General features: G+C 31.3%; 1 protein-coding gene across 12 annotated transcripts in view; it reads left to right on the plus strand.

The window, feature by feature from the left end:
- Window positions 1–16281, plus strand: part of GPHN (gephyrin) — a 540339-nt gene that overhangs the window by 269622 nt on the left and 254436 nt on the right. The gene's annotated exons all lie outside the window — the stretch shown is intronic.

Genomic DNA, 16281 nt, shown 5'->3' on the forward strand with positions numbered 1-16281 from the left:
TTGATTGCTATCTGAGACAATGGTCAAAGCTAGTTGTCTCTTTGTGTCCTGGAGAATGAGAGCAATTAGCTTTTGATAAAAAGAGCACTGCCTATCTATGTTTTCAATGGTGAATACTAACATTTAAAAAAAATTAATGAACCCTGACCTAACAGTAATTATACCTGTTATCTGTTGACTGAATAAAATATATAATTATTTTTTAAATTATAGTCAATTCTGCAAGGTTTTTACATGAATTTGTATCTTATTAATTATAACATCTATATTCATTAAATGTTATAATACATATAAATAGGAATTAGTATTCATTGTTTATTCAGTGCTTTTTGCATTAATTGGAGGAAAGCTTCCAATTGTTGTGATACACCACAGGGTCTTTCCTCCACAAATTAAGAACCACAGGCATATTCTCATACTTGGTTTTTTGGTTTGTTTCTGTTTATTTTTAGGAGTATCTGTATTTGGCCCAAATTTTTATGAATTCTAAATTTTATGCTTTTAATTAATGTATTTACTATAATCTTTCAAAATCAAGTAAAGGATAATGTTTATACTAATTTGTTTTGAAAACTTCAGATTTTGAAAACAAAATACACATCATTTTAGCACCAACATTCCTTTTCCTTTTTTTTAATTTTGAAATATTAATTAAGGGAGTACAGTGTTTTTGTAACATGGATATCTTGTATAATGCTTAAATCAGGGCTTTTGGTGTACCCATCCCCAGAACAGTATTTATTGTACCCAATAGATAAGTTCTTATCCCATACCTACCCTGCCGCTGTCTCCCTTTCTTGGTTTCTTATGTCCTTTATACCACTTTGCCTTTTCTGTTCTTGCTTATTACTTTAAAAAAAAAAAAAAGTATTCCTGATAGTTTCAACAAAGATTCAAAGACGAGAATGCTATAAGGGTGGAAAAAAAAAATCAGGGAGCTACTTGCTTTGTATTTTCTTCTACTTTTCTGCATCAATTTTATAAAAAACAGATTTTTGGCATTATATTTTTTGCCTCCATAATTTGAGTTTCTGCTTGGGGTCCTTGAGAATATTAAAAGCATGGCAATTAGCTAGCAAAAAGAGTTCTATTTCTATTTGCCATTATTTTTTGTATCATATCCCTTGTCATTCTAATTTCATATTATCAAGGGTGGAGAAATACCTTAATTCCTAGTATCTGTCAATTGCCAAAATAGCTATTGCAAATTTTAGGAAAAGAGAGGAGAATGGAAAGAAGGAAGTGTAGGGTGTTATGAGTGAGTTCAGTTAAAACTTTAAAGAACAGGTAATTCCTGTCTTATTCCTCCATTATTTAAACTGTGTCTTAACACAGGATGAAGAAAACATCCCAACTCCTTCTGTAAAGGTAACAAAACCTTGATACCAAAGCACAATATAGATAATAAAGAGACTATAGATCTGATCATATGTGAAGATATATATAGAAATATTAAAATAATATATGCAAACCTGATACAGCAACAAGTTTTTTTAAAATATACGCTTTTTCCCAAGTAAGATTTATTTTAAGAATTCAAGGACAGTAAATTTTAGATATCCTTTAATTCCATTTATATCATTACTAGGTAAATTACAAAAAATGATATGATCATCTTAATATATACCAAAAAAGCATGAAATTCAGTGTATTTTTTCTATGTTAAAGATACATAGTAAACTAAAATTAAAGAAAAGTTTTATATGTGATAAAAGTGTTTATCACAAAAACCAACAAATATAATAAAGGCAAAACACTGGATGAATTCTTATTAAATTTGGAAACGAGAAAGATAGTCACTGTCACCATTATTATTTGTTCTAGAAAGTCTAGCAAGAATGATAAATTAGGGCAGTCTATCATATGTGTCAAAAATTTCAATGTAATGATATAATTACATAGAGATGGTTTGATGGGAAATATGAGAAAATGAAATGTGAAGGTTCAAAGTGTATTACATCACAGAGACCCGAAAGGAGAGAATGGAGAGAATAGAATGGCAGAAAGGCAATGATCAAAGAGATAATGACTGTAAAATTTACAGAACTATTAAAAAAGCATGAATCTAGAGATCCTAGGGGTATAGTGTATCTCAAGAAGGATAAATAAAAGAAATCCATTTCTAAACACATGAAGTGAAGCTTCAGAAATAAGATAAAGGAGATGTTGAAAGTAGACATAGAGAAAGGACAGATCACTTACATAGAAATGACAGTAGGCTTTTCAACAACATTGGAATAAAACAGAGAGTAGAATACTATTTGAAGCATTGAAGAAAATAATGAGGGTTTTTTGTCAAGCAAAATATCTTTCAAGAATGGGTATGAAATAAACCATTTACAAATAAAGTATATAACCAAGAGATTTTCACTATAGGAACTAAGACACATACTGTATTTCAAGAAGGAAAATTCTCACATAAGAATATTCTGAGATGCTAGAAGAAACAATGAACAAATAAAGTAGTGAACATATATGTAAATTATAACTAACATTGATTGTATAAAATATTAGTAATTGTAACTTTTAGAAATTTAAAAAGAAAGGACAAAATCAAAATGCTGGACAAAAACAGCATTTAAGCTGAGAATGAGTGATCAGGAGACAGATTAATATAGTTGTCTCTTGGTATCTGTGAGGATTGGTTCCAGGATCCCACCCCCTGCCCACCCAACGCCCACTCTTACCCCACCAGCAGATACTAAAATCACTCCTTGTATTAATATAAAATGGCATAGTGTTTGCATATAACCTATATACATCCTTACATATACATTAAATCATCCCTAGATTATTTATAATACCTAATACAATGCCTATATGTCACTTCATATGCATGGATTCAATGTAGTACTCAGCGTGCGGCAAATTAAAGTTTTGCTTTTTGGAACTTTATTAAATTTTTCTTTTCTCCAAATATTTTCTGTCAGTGGTTGGTTGAATCCACAGATGCAGAACCCACAGATAAAAAGGGCTGACTATATACAGTTTAATTTTAGATTTCATTAGTTAGATGTGTGATAAAATGTCAAGAAAAATCACTAAAAGACTAAGTGAAAGAGCATATAAATTATAATCCAGTAGAAATAAAAACTTGAATTAAAAAAATAAAAGCCCTCAATCTAAAAGAAAGGAATGTTTTTCCAAAAAAAAAAAAAAAAATACTCTATAATTAGTGGAAAGTGTCTTCCTCAATTCTCCCTTTATCACTGACATCTAAAGAGGAGTTATATCCAAAAATGTAATTTTGATACAATTTTTCATGGTTGAGGGAAGTACAGGGCTTATGTTGGAAATTACTTTCTATAGGTTTTCATTTTGTGATGTACGTATGTGAAGTGTCCGCTTTAAGGTTTGCAATATAGTACAGAAACTTGCTCTAAATTTTGGATAGAGAGCACTTAGACTGTATTTACTAGGTCAGGACAATGACATCAAATCCTGGGATGCCATGTAGCCATTACATTTGTGATTTTTATTAAGGTTTCTTTAAGAAATATTTTCTGGTTTCTTTAAGATATATTTGATTTGAATACAGAGAAGAATTGATAGTTTCTAAGTATCAGGGATACTTGATACTTTGGTATCATGTTTGACTTTATTTACTAATATTTCAATGAAATCATTATAATATATCGTAACTGGATTAAACATCTCTTAAATATTATAATATTTTCTCTTCTTAAGGTATTCAGTACTTTCAGATTTTACTGCTGTCAGCTTCTCACTTTGATGTTTTGGGGAACAATTTTTTAAAACCTTCTATCATATAATAACAATAGTATATTTTTAAAATATAAAAATAGTACATTAAAAAATTTCTCACATATGATAGTTTCACCTCTCACTTGTGACAATTTTGCTGTTCCACTTAATTGTAAAACATTGAAAAAAATTTGAAAGCAATCCATAGAATGATCTTAATATATCAATATCGGAAACACTCATTTTTGAGCCTAACATCATTCTTATCCATATTTTAACCAAAATCAGTTTCCTTTTATCTTTAAACATTTATGCACAGAATATATCATATTAGACTCAAAACATTATAGTGTCTCATATTGCTCTAAGGTAGTAGCTAATTAATTCAGAGCTTAATTTTCAATTATGATAATGAGCCGTATCATTCATTCCTTGCTTTAATCTTTGCTGTTTTAACGGTTTTGGATTTCTGTTAATTACTATTTCTTTAGCTTCCTAACCTACCTCTCTCAATGACACAAGAACAACTCAGACTTTATCTCCATTTTTATAAATAACATTTTTATAAATAACATTTTTATAAATAACTTTAAGAGTAGACCTACATTTTCCCTGATTGATTTAGGCCAGACTTATTTTGAGATGCTGGAAATGAATACTATGCCTTAATTTCATTTTTTTAATTCTGATTCCTTCCCAGTTTAAAGAACTACTGTTTCTCTTTATGTTTTCTTTGTCATTGCTGCTGATGGTCAAAGACAGGTCAGAGCGATTAAGGGAAATATTCCTTACACAGACCCATCATTTGTAGTATAAAAACCAAAAAAAAAATAAAGACTATAGAATTTGAAGGAGCTGTGGATTCAGAGAAAATCACCAAAAATCTGATAGCTTCTGGGCAACTTGTGTTAATAGTAAAGAAAAGAAAGCCCTGAGAGACCAGGACATGACATAACCTAATGTTATCATGCTTCACACCCTCACCTATTACTTTGCCATCTGTCTTTTCCTAGAGGCAAACCTGGTTAGGTATAGGAGCAGCCTGTCCTTCCTATTAGAGTGTTGAGTAAAATGTTATTTTCCATATGCCCCACTTACTCTTTCTGCTTTAGATGCCCTTCTTCTCTTGCTTATTTAATTTCTATTGTGTGAAGAGAGATCAAGAGAAGACCTTAGTCAAGTCTGTTCATAATCATCTCAGTATGAAGTAGTATTGCCTGCTTATAAAATCTTTCAGGTTTGTCTTATAAACCTGAATTTTAAAAATATTCCTTATTGATTAATTCTCAAATTTGGATTGGCTCTTGTATAACCTGAGCCACTCTTAGGGGTATAACTTTTAGAGCATATCATTGGGTTAAAATGAACATCAAGGTATCATTGAAGGAGAAAACATTGTAAATGAGCAGCCTCAGTAGTGAGTGTCTGTGTGTGTGTATTAGTGGGAATAGTCATTTCCATCCATTCTGACTGAATGATAGAATTTCTTTAGTGCCAGTAGATACAACCAACTTCCTCCTTATTCCCACCAGTGGCCCTAATAAAGTCACTTTTCCATTACCTATTGTCCTAACCTGAAGAACATAATCCCAATCCTCAGGTATATGTGTGTATATACACATATGTATATGTGTTTATACATATATACACACACATACACTTTATTCTCTGTTATTTGAAATGTAATTTTTTTCGTTCATGAATGGTTTCTATTTTTACATCTCAATCTCAAACCTGAAGGTTAGAAAGGCCTTATTTGGATAGTGAACTGCCTTATTCTAAGCACCATACCCTAGATTAGATGTTCTAAAAGAGTCTGGCTCTTTAGAGCTTAAATTACAGATCCTGATTTGGAGCTTTCAGTCCAAAATTCCATACCAAAGAAAAAAAATACCACATACAAAAATTATGATTTTTGGAAGAATCTCATAGGATAAAATTTTTTCAAGCTTTCAAATTGGAGTGTTTCTAAGAACCGAAATTTTTAAAGACTTTTGATTTTTAGGTTCCTTTTTTTTTTTGCATTCTGCAATTTTACCTTTTTCAATGGCAAAAGTTAGCTGCAACTCTTTTTAGAACAATTTTTTAAAATTAAGCCTCTGATTATTTTTTGTTTGTTTTGTTTTATATGTTTTTAAGTCCCTTGTCAAGATATTTCTGTCAATATAATAAAGGTAAAATAGTTTCCTTCATTTACCTTATGCCTAGTTTATTTAATAAATAATTTGTTCTTTTATATTTTTCCAGGTTGTAACTCACTGATTATTTTATCCATTCTTGTATTTGTATATTTTTCTACAAAAAAAATAGGGTTTTTTTGCTATGAAGTATAACAATGGTTGATTTAAAATGACAATTATAAAATCTCTGTCTTTAGTACGAGCAACAAAACATTGACCTCATCTAAGTGGAATATTGCCTCTTCATGTTCCCCTGTTTAACACCATCGTAGTCTTATTCCCATCCTGACAAGAAAGAAGTGATAGGATCTGTTGTTTTTACAGCTATACTTTTTAGTGTATTTTGTTATGAAAATTTAAAAATTGATATAAACTTATTTGGCTTACTAACTTGAACAATTTATTTATCACAGGTAGTTATGGACACTTGCTTGTGTATTTTTATCTTTGCTTGGGTGCATAATTACATTGCTGTTTTCCATTAGATTTAAGGTGAAAGCTTAAGTCCAGGAGGTGGTATTCTTTTTTTCTTCACGAGTTACTTTGAAGCTTCCCATACTATTTTTCTAATCTACCTGTTCAGAGGTTTTATAGTAATGTCCCAGGCTCCCTTCCTGGTAATTGATGTCTCCAAAAGTACTGCTGCTTCATAAATCTTTGTTAAGTTTGCAAGATTGTTGCTGGCATGTTGCATTCTTCAGACATCTTCTGATAACTATTTATATACACTCAAAAACAGATGAACTCATAGCTTCTGTGCTACAGTGCTCCTGATAGAACTATTTAGTTTTCATAATTGCTTTGACTACAGTCCATAACACTAATCTCTAAAACATAGGTGACTTTAGATTTGTGCTTTAGTACAATTAAGAGTACCCAACATTTGTTGAGCTATGTGTTAGGGATGATACTGAGTATTTTATGTGTTCTATCACATTTAAGCAGAGTACAAAGATCCTTCTTAGGTCTGAATAGGGTATAGTCCCTTATAAGTTGAAAGCACATAATATTAGATTAATGGATTAAGTTCAGAATCTGAGTTTACAGGCCTGAGTTCCCTTCTGGAATTTTCTGTTGATCTACTCTGCGGTTTTGGATTAACAAAGAATTTATTGGTATGTCTATTTCTTAACTTATAAAAAGAGAAGTAATAAATTATGTCTCCACTGTGTTATATAATACAGGAATATGTTAACTATTTAAATAGAGACTGTCGATAGGTGTTTTTTTAAGAAAGGTACCATAAATAAAAACTTCTGATGTGAATATTGTTTTCTTATTGAAGTATGTGGCTAAACAATTCATGTTTAGCTCTCTAGTAGAATGAAAACAAGAAATAAAAACTTTTTCAGGGCATTGTAAGTTTATGTGGTGTATAACATCATGCTAGCATTATAAAAATTGTAACATTCTTTTAGTTAACCAAAGATGCATTATTGTATTAATATTTTAGACTTATAAGAAGGGTAGCAAATATCATTACCCTCTTTTTACAAATGGAAAACTGAGAGATAAATTTCAGGAAGCCTAAGAACAAAAGCTGATATTCATATAATATATGAATAATGAAGGACTATTAGGTTACTAGGTTACAAATGAGGTATTAAAACCCTGATCACAAAGTGAGAGATTAGTAACATTAATATCAGCCTTTAGATGAGGAATCCTATAGAGAGCAAGTTGTTTAATTCAATCTGCAGTATGCCATAGCCTCCAAATATTTATATGTATGCAATTTTCTCTCACCTCACCTTTGGAACTTCTATTTAGATTAGCTTATCTCAAGACAGTAGAAATACTGGATTTTGTTTTGTTTTGACAAAGTATTGTACTCATTTTCATCCTTCCCAATTGGCTCCCAATTTTAAAACTTCTGAGGGTGGTATGTAACATGACAACATGTAACAGCTGATAATAATTCAAATTAAAATTAAAGGGGGCTGTTTTTGTTTTTTCTCCTTTCTAAGCAGTTTTGCTCACTCTATTTCCTTTACTTCATCTATTTCCTGTTCTCACTTTGTTGTCACATGTGCCTATTTTGGTGAGAATTCAGTTTTACACAAAAGGAACTTCGGACATGATAATTACCTGTTTCCAGTGTAGATGGGTCTTAAAAAGGCCACCATTGAGAATTACCACATCTCAAAGCAAAGAGCAAAGTTTTAGACTTTCTAAAATCAATTGGCTATGAGCCATTTGCAAATAGTACTTATAAGCCTAGCATAGGACCTTATTTCTTTTAGTCTCAGTTAAGATGTTTATATACAACCTAAAGTCATGTTGTGACATGAACATTAAAAACTTGCACTACTTTAAGTAAACCAAATAATTTCACGATTGTTAATATAGTGGAAATCCAACATATAGATTTGGGAGGGTAGCCATTATGTTTCTGTTTATATTAAACACTACTAACCACAATAACAAAACAAAACAAAACCCCAGACTACCTAGAGAAAAGAGGCTGTTATAGTAATATATTCACTAGTTCACTGGCCAGACATTTTAGTATAATTTCAAATGGAATTATCTTTCAACCTCTTATTTTTTCCCAGCTTTATAGACATATAATTGACAAATAAAAATTGTATATATTTATGGTATACAATAGGATGTTTTGATGTATGTATACATTGTGAACCGGTTACCACAGTCAAGCTAATTAACTTATTCATCACCTTATGTAGTTGTCTTTTTTGTGGGTATGTGTTGAGAACATTGAGACCTACTCTCTTGGCAAATTTCAAGTATACAATACAGTATTATTGACTATAGTCACCATGTGGCATGTTAGATCTTTTTTACCCCATATCTGCAAATCAACTTTTGATAAGCTGGAATGAGTAACATTTTTTTCTATGTAGATTGAAAGACATATATAGCCAATACTCTACCATTAGGGACAACTTTGTCACATTTTACATAATACCAAAAATGAATAAGTCTATATTGCATATATAAAAATTCTAATAACTCATAGATATATCAATATTCTTTCACCTTTCCCTGGAATGAGATTTAAAGTATGCTGTTTATATAAGTAAAATATAAAGATAAGTAGTCTCATGAAAATCTTTTGTGAAAAAGTGATTTGTCCCTGTAATACTCTGAAATAAAATGTTAAAAAAAGAAATAAAGCTCTTCCTTTCTAAATTTATTATTTTTTTTAAAGTTATTTGTTTACCTGAGTTCCCAGGTTTGGGCTTTAATAATTTAATTAACAAATTAAATTATTAAATAAAAAAGATAAAAAAGGAAAATAATATGAAAAATAACTCAGAGTATAAAGAGAAAAGTTGTAATTCTGGAGAGTGTTCACTGCTATGTACTCAAGTTGGCTATTGAACAAGGATTGGGATCTAAATGTTAGCAAATGGTGAGATTTTTCTTAGTTAAACTGAAAAAACACTTGGAAATCTTTTAATCACACATGATGTATTATACAAAGACATAATTGTTTCTCAGTAAGCCCAACAACCAGTTTTACTCCAGCATTGAAATAAATCCTTTTTTTGAGCCAGATAAATTCGTTGGCTTGCTTTAGGAGCTGTGCTATAATTGTAAAGAGAAATAATTACCTTTAAACACTAGTGCCATACCTAGCACAGTGATTCATCAACCACTGGAACTGAGATTAACTGTGAGAGCAAACGACTCAGCTTACCATTTCATGCTCATTGTGAAATATATGTTCATAAAATGGAATGAGAAATGAAATTGTCTGCAGTATTTAAATTTATACTCTTTTTTTCCTTCCTCCCTAAAATTATACTATCTCCTTTGACCTCTCATCACAACCAGATTTTATTTAAATATTGTATAACTTAAACTGAAAAGCAAAATGGAGTATCACCTTTTCATATCAAAAGTTCTCTGCTTTCTCCAGGAATGGAGATGTAAAACCAAAGGAAAATGTACATTAGCAGTAATATCATATCTCCCAAGCAAAAGTGAGATACCTTTTTAACTTTGATTTCTCGGTTGCATCTTCCCTTTCTTTTTAGCAGTAGTCTTTAATCATTTAATCATATTGTTATGATACACAGAAGTGTTATGATTACTTAAAAGATGTTTCCAAGTAATACAAAAATAAAACCTGCTAATGAATGTTTTTAATTAATTAGAATAAATTCAAGACTGCTTTTATAATAATGTGGCTCTTTATTTTCATTCTGCTCTGTTTCTTGAATGAGAGTAGAGTTATAGCAGGTACTCCTTGAACATCCCTGGGAGTTTGTCAAGGGTGTAAACTTTAGCCCTTATGTAGGAAAACATTTTAAGGATAGCTTCTCTATACCATAGAGTACTTATAGGAGCACCATCAGAATTGTTAGTTTATTATAACCCTTTTTAAAAATGTAAAATAAAATTAATGTGTTTTCTCTTTAATGAGTAGGGGGGTCAGGAAAATGTAACTGGCTGTCATTGAAGTGCCTATTTTTACCCAGTTTGTCTCCTCACTAGATATATATTATATTCTGATGAAGGATTCTCACATTTATATTATATTAATCTACAAAGTTAAACATGGTCATCATGAAGATTAGACCAAACAGTACACTTACCATTAATCTACTTCATTCCTTCCATCAGCAGCGTGTTTTTCAAAAGTGTGGTCCCCTGACTAGCATCACAAGCATCACCTGGAAACTTGTTAGAAATTAAATTTTGAGGCCCCACCTGGACATTCTCAATCAGAATGGGAGTGGGACCCAGCAATCTGTGTTTTAACAAGGCCTCTAGAAGATTCTGATGCACACTAAAGTTTGAGAACCACTGCTCTAACCATATCTTACCTTGATAGCTTAACAAAGTTATTAGTAGTCATTAGCTGGTATTTAAAAGATAGTCTTTGTTATTTAAAACTATTTAGTCAGTAGTGGGCACTGCAGTAACTGTTAGGAGGAAATTTTATTAAATCTACCTAGTCAGGTAACACGCATGTGAGTATGAAAACACGAATTCTTCTGCTCTGTTAATAAAAGTATGTCTATAAAAATAAGTAAAAGCACTATACTAAATGGTTTTTCACAGAGTCACCATGCATATAAGGAATTTCTACACATTTAGATTTAGCTATTGTATGTTCTATGCATTTTTAAACTTCATTGCCTGTTAGCAGTATCTTTTTTTTTTAGGGTCCTTTTTCCTATGAAGTTAAAAAATGGACCTGAATTTCATCAATAAGATCCTTGAGTTACAGAATCATTGTTTATGACAACATTTTTACAAATTAGCAGTCTTTGAAGGGTCTTTCTGACTTTAGTTATCTTCAACGTGTCAAGGATAAAAGAAAAAAAAGATCATAACTGTGAATTTTCATAGGAGGCTGCAACTTTCATAGTTAAGAAAATATTTAGAAGTTAAAGACAAATATTGTATTTAAAAAGAATAGTTAAATCCAGTTAAACTTCATTATTTTGGACCCTACTAGTTCAGAAAAACTAATATCTGAAGTAGGAATATAAATTTCTACCATCTTTCAAGGAAAAAAAGAATTTGGTAATCAAATTAAGAATGTATAAGAAGATTGGAAACAGAATTTAAAGCTGATTAAGAAAAAGTGGGTTCAAACTTTTAATGGCGTCCATTTGCCATTGATAATGAATAGTCTACTGAAAATAAATACTATCTACTCATGAACAGGCACAGATAACCTCAATTTAACTATATTGTACTAGTGCATATTACAGAAAGCAATAAAGCTACATCCTTAAAACCATTCTTCTGCTTGGATTTTTCTCATTATTTAGACAGATATCTTTCTCCTGTATTTATTTATTTATGTATTTTATTCCAGAATATTATGCGGGTATAAACATTTTGGTTACATAAATTGCTTTTGTACCATTCAAGTCAAAGTTATAAGTGTGCCCATCCCCTAGATAGTGTACATTGTACCTGCTAGCTGTGAATATACCCATCCCCTCCTTCTGCCTCCCATCTGCTAGATTTCCAATGAATGTTATTTCCATATGAGCATGTAAGCGTTGATCGATTAGTTCCAATTTCATGGTAAGTACATGTGGTGTTTGTTTTTCCATTCTTGTAATACTTCACTTAGAAGAATGGTCTCCAGCTCCATCCAGGTTAATATAGGAAATATTAGTTCTTCATTTTGTTATGGCTGAGTAGTACTCCATGGTATACATATACTACATTTTATTAATCCACTCATGGATTGATGGGCACTTGTGTTATTTCCACATCTTTGTAATTGTGAATTGTGCTCCTATAAACATTCAAGTGCAGGTGTCTTTTTTATAGAATGCCTTTTTTTCCTTTGGGTAAATACCCAGTGGGATTGCTGGATCAAATGGTAGTTACTTTTAGTTCTTTGAGGTATTTCAACACTACTTTCCATAGAGGTTGTACTAGTTTGTGGTACCACCAGGTGTATGAGTTTTCCTATCTCCCTGCATCCACACCAACATTTGTTGTTTTAGGGCTTTTTTATAAAAGCAATTCTCACTGGAGTTAAGTGATATCTCATTGTGGTTTTGATTTGCATTTCCCTGCTGATTACAGATGTTTCATTTCCCTGATGTTTACAGAGATTGAACATTTTTTAATATGTTTACAAAAACATACACTGGGGAAAAGAATCCCTATTCAATAAATGGTGCTGGGAAAATTGGATATCCACATGTAGAAGATTGAAACAGGATATGCACCTCTCAATACTCACAAAAATCAACTCATGATGAATAACAGACTGAAAGCTAAGGCATGAAATCATAAAAATTCTAGAAGAAAATGTTGAAAAAACTCTTATAGACAGTGGCCTAGGCAAAGAATTTATGAAGAAGAATCCCAAAGCAATCACAACAACAACAAAAATAAATAAATGGGACCTGATCAAATTAAAAAGCTTCTGCACAGCCAAGGAAACAATCATTAGAGCAAATAGACAATCTACAGAATGGGAGAACATATTGGCATGCTATACATCCAATAAAGAGCTAACTAGAATCTATAAACAACTCAATCAAATCACCAAGAAAAAAAATCAAACAACCCCATTAAAAAGTAGATAAAGGACATGAACAAAAACTTTTCAAAAGAAAATAGACTAATGGCCAAAAACATATGAGAAAATGCCCTCCTGTTGTATTTAAAATTAAGTTTTATTCTCTTGCACTTTACCTTCTAGTTGTGCCTCCCCATATATGGCTTATAGATCTTTGTACTCAGCCATTGCTCTCTTGTCCTCTTCCAATCCCCACTCATTTGGCTGCTTCCTTCCTAACTTAGATCCTACTATTTCAGTATTCTACTTCTTGCCTGGCACTTGCCAATGTTCCTACATTTGGACTCTTGCTCTCCATTCTCTTTCCTTCATCTTTGGTTCTACACTATGTTCAGGTAGTTTCTGGATTTTTGTATTATTCCTGTTCTCTAACTGATATGATCAAAACTGCAAGGATATAAGGAAAATTAGAAAGTAGAAGCATAGAAAGAATTGACATATATTGAATACCTACTCTATGCTAGGTGATTTACTTCTATTATTTAGTTCTCACCCCCTCTTGTAAGATGTAGATATGTTTTATTAGTGTCTTCATTTTATTCACAAGTACACTGAATCTCAGATAAGTTAAATAGTTTCTTCTAATTCACAGAGCAACTACATAGGAAAGCCACGTTTCAAATCTAGATTGGTTCATTTATTCATTCATTTCTTTATTCAACAAATATTTGTTGAGCACACACATGTTGAGCACTGTGCTAGATGCTGGAACAGATCCAATTCCTATTCCATATCGATGAGAATAGGAATTAACTGTGTAGTGGCATTGTCTGACTTCACAGATGATAATCTTTCTAATACACCAAACACCTGAAGAGGAAGAATAAATAAAAAGGAAATAGAAGGGTTTTACTGTTTTATGGAAAAGATGTAGGTGATACAGGTGTGAGAGACTATATTTGTGCATTATTTAGGAACACCCTATTGAAAATATCAGTATATGTCTAATCCTATAGAAAGTCTGACATCTCCCCTCATCAAACAACTCACTACCATCAGCACCAACGCCTTTTGGTGGCATCACCACAACATAATTTTTCTTTTTAATGTTCTAAAATATGTAAGATTTGTGTTTGTAGAGGCCCAAATTTTCTAGATGATCTTCAGAAGCAATTAACTGTTCTCCCTGAATTATGTTTAGAAAGAGATGAAGAGCTTTTGGCAAAGAATACAGTCTGACATGCAGAACCCCAAATACTGTCTTTTCGATCCACAGTTGATTGAATCTACAAATGCAGAACCGGTGACATGGAGGGCCAGGGCCAACTATACATACATTTATCCATTCATCCACCTATCCATCCATATATTTACTTATACCCTAAAAATATTTTAGATGGCTTATCCAAATACAGAAACACAACAATTTAAATGAAATAAAATATCAATGTAAAAAATTGGACAAGGAAAAATAAGATGAAATTAGCTTGTGTTCAGTATGCCCACTGAAAGGTATCCACAAACTTGTCTCTGTTCTCAAAGATAACTTGATTCACAAGCATCATAACTTAAAAACAAACTGATAGTACAGAAGAGTACCCATTCCTAGTTATGACACTTGAGAGGAAATGTCTTCTATAGGTCATCTTAAAGAAGACCACCATGTAATGTGGTGAACAATGGCCTCAAATACTTCCTAATGTAAATAAGAGTTTCACTGAGCCATTTTACTGAATCTAATTGCATATCACAAAAACAAAGCCCAATAAAACAATTCTATAAAAAGTAAAATAAGGCATTCATTACAGGTAGATCACTCTCCAGTGGTCTAGCCAAATCCAATATATATCAGAGCATCTAGAAAAATTTAAAAACTGTATCTCTTTTAGGCAGGTACTCATATGTAATTTGTCAAGTGAGTTTTTAATGTACTGGTTGACAGTTTATATACTCAGAAGTTTGTTTTATTCACTGCTCCAGCATCAATACCTAAAATGCTACCTAGTACATAGTAGATGCTTAACAAATATTGCTTATTTAAATGGATAAATGTGCTTTGAAGTATCAATTTTAAATCAAATACTCCCCCTCAGCTAGCTGTTGATATTTCCCTTCTTGTCCCTAAATAAAGTGTGCTACTTTGTGGTACATCATCTTTGTGTGGACCCTCAAACTCATTAAATGTCAACCATTGCTTATTTGACATTTTCAAGCAGGTAATGAAATAAATATTAACTCTATCCAAGGTGCTCCTTTAATATTGCTCTTAATAACATCCCCTTGCTTGATTTTTAAGACACTAAGATTTAAGGTCTTAGATTTGAGGTTTACAACAAGAAGTTGTAAACCTCAATAAAACAATTTATAAAATAGAAATAGTATTTATTCTCAGGAGACCTCAAAATCATACCATATAGATTGACTTTGGAAAATAAGGAATCGGGTTTAGGCAATGTTAATTTAACATCTTTTAGCTGTGTCCTTAAATAGTAGTAACTCTCAAATCTAGGAATTTGAGAATTTCTGTAGCCAAAGTGAGGTAAAGAAAATAATAAATAATAAAAGAATTTAAAAATTAAAAGAATTTCTTTTTCTGCTGTCTGCTGGCCCTCTATATTTAAAGCAGGTTTTATTGGGAAATATTTTGTTTTTTTAGTTTTCCTTCAAAATTTCTGCCATTGTTAAATATTGCATAATGCTAGGATTTAGTGGACCAATAGATTGCATCAATTCTGGTAATCCTGTATTATATATAATTATAAGGGATTAGCTACCTAATTTATATGCATTCTAAAGTTTATTTTAAACAGTTAGCATCTAATACATATTTGATGCATTTTAACTGGTTTCCCAAGTTCTCAACTTTTGCCCAGAGCTAAATCTTATTTAAGATTTATCATTCTACTTCTAATGAAATATTGAAATATCAACCTTTCTCTATATTCTTCCATAATTTACTTTTTATTTTGTTTTCCTTTCCTCTTATTTACTGGAATACTTTATTTTGCAGACTTTTTCCCCATATTGCTTCCAATTATTGTAACTTGCTTCATTTATAGAAACAGAGGACTAGAAATGGATTAAGTAGTGTATTTTCCCCTTAACTTTTAGCCTAAAATGTATCTTGACCATTATATTACTAGTGAACTATATACCTATTTTGATTGACACTTAGAAAATGAAATTTTCCTGTCCTTCATTAGCTTATTCCAAGTTTAACTATACTTGTCTTAAGAATGCTGTATCCTAAAACTTCTAACATATATTTAAAGTCTATTATTTCATTAGTTCTTTTTTAAAAAAATCAGATAGTTAATTTATATTGAAGATATGGAAGCTGGTAAATGTAGAGTTTTACTTTTATCCTGTACATGGGGAAAGTTGACTTGATGACTTCTTGAGCTACTTTTAATCATAGAAGTAGGA

The sequence above is a fragment of the Eulemur rufifrons genome, chromosome 2, assembly GCF_041146395.1.
Source record: "Eulemur rufifrons isolate Redbay chromosome 2, OSU_ERuf_1, whole genome shotgun sequence".
NCBI lineage: Eukaryota > Metazoa > Chordata > Mammalia > Primates > Lemuridae > Eulemur > Eulemur rufifrons.